The sequence below is a fragment of the Agrilus planipennis genome, unplaced genomic scaffold (genome assembly GCF_000699045.2).
Source record: "Agrilus planipennis isolate EAB-ADULT unplaced genomic scaffold, Apla_2.0 scaffold18, whole genome shotgun sequence".
Classification (NCBI taxonomy): Eukaryota; Metazoa; Arthropoda; class Insecta; order Coleoptera; family Buprestidae; genus Agrilus; species Agrilus planipennis.
Window position 1 is genome coordinate 92,466 of NW_020438920.1, and position 1,834 is coordinate 94,299.

Below are 1,834 nucleotides of genomic sequence, written 5' to 3' on the forward strand. Positions count from 1 at the left end.
TTTATAGCTGCTTAATTCATACTAACGTAATTTTCATTCCAGTATTTGACTGTTTTAGTTTTTTAAATTTAAATTTGGTATTCCTTTTTATTTAGTGTCATATATATTTTTTCATTTGATTTGAGCTTACGTAACGTAATTATCTAATTAATTACCATTATTAAATTCCTAATTACTGCTTAAATTGTTTCAAATTAACGTAATTTACTTTTTAATGCTTAGTTTTTTTTATTTTTCTAATTTTATAGGCTGTCCATTACTTGTTTATATATGCTGATGTACTTTATAAAGAGAATATCCCATTTCTTGCATCTTTTTAGCTTCTGTTAAGTACTTTTTTAAATTAAATTAACGTAATTTACTTTGTTTTCAATTCAAAATAGTGTTTTATTTCAGAAAATTGTTTTAACTTTGCTTAATGTTTAGATTAGTCCAAGTAATAATATGTTATTTGTCTTTAATTTAATAAGTAATTGAATGCCAACAGGAATAGTGTTGCTTAATTAAAAAAAAATAGTCACAATGAACCCACTTAAAACTTTTTTGTAATGAATATTTAAGGAATTATTAATTTATTTATTAAATATATAGTCCAATGTACATTTAAATTTTAAGTTAGTAATTAATTGAAATGTAATTATCATATACTTAAGTATGTTTACATAGAATTATTTATTATTATTTAAGTTTATGTTAGGATAGAACTATTTATTCCAATATTTATCACATAATAGTATTTTTACATATTAATGTTAATATCGATGTAATAATAAACCATTGGGAAAGGGGACTTAATTTGGGGAGAGAGTGGAGGTATGAAAGGGATCGAATGTATGTGAATGCAAAAAGAGGGTGTAAATGATTGCGAGGGAGAAAGAGACGGTGAGAATGAATGCGAGGTGGTAAGGGTGTGACTCTGAATGCAAGATGAGCGTAGTTGCAAGAGAGGGGTGTAAATGAAAGTGTGTGAGAGAGACAGGGTGTAAATGAGTGGAAAAAATGGGTGAAAATGAATGCGAGAGAGGACGTGAAAGAGTGGAAAGGAAGGGTGAAAATGAATGCGAGAGAGGTGAGAATGAATGCGAAAAAGGGAGGGCGTACGTAAACGAGATAAATTGGGGTGCATATGTCTGTGGGCGTTTGCCGTATGAATCAGTGACAGTATGTATGTGCATGTATGCGTGTGGGAAAGAGGAGGGTGTATGTATGTGCGTGTGCGTGTATTAGTGAGTAAGGGTGTATGTATAATGAATGCAAGGGAAGAAATAGACGGTGTAAATGAATGTGAGATAGTAAGGGCATGACTGAATGCAAGACGAGCGTGGTTGCGAGTGGTGCAAGAGAGGGTTGTAAGAGAATGTGAAAGAAAGAGTATAAATGTAGAGGGGTGCAAATGAAAGCGTGAGAGAGAGAGAGAGATAGGATGTAAATGAATGCGAGACAGTAAACGTGTAACTGTGCGAGTGAGTGTGTTTGTGAGAGAGAGATAGGGTGTAAATGAATGCGAGATAGGAAGTGCGTAACTCTGCTCGTGAATGTAAGAGAGGGGTGAAAATGAATGTGAGAGAAAGAGTATAAATGAATGTAGAGGAGAATGTGTGCGTGAACGAGTATGCGGTGTGAACGTAGAGGGATGAATGGGGCATATATGTGCGTGTGAGTATAAATGGGTGTGTGCGTGTGCGTAGGAATGGGTGTGTGCGTGTATGTATGAATGAATGAGGCTGTATGTATGTGGGTGCACGTATGAATGAGTGTGTGCGGGCGAGGAGGGCGGGCGCGGGGGAGTAGAGGCGGCCGCGGGGGCAGAGGGGAGGGTGCGGGGACAGGGGTG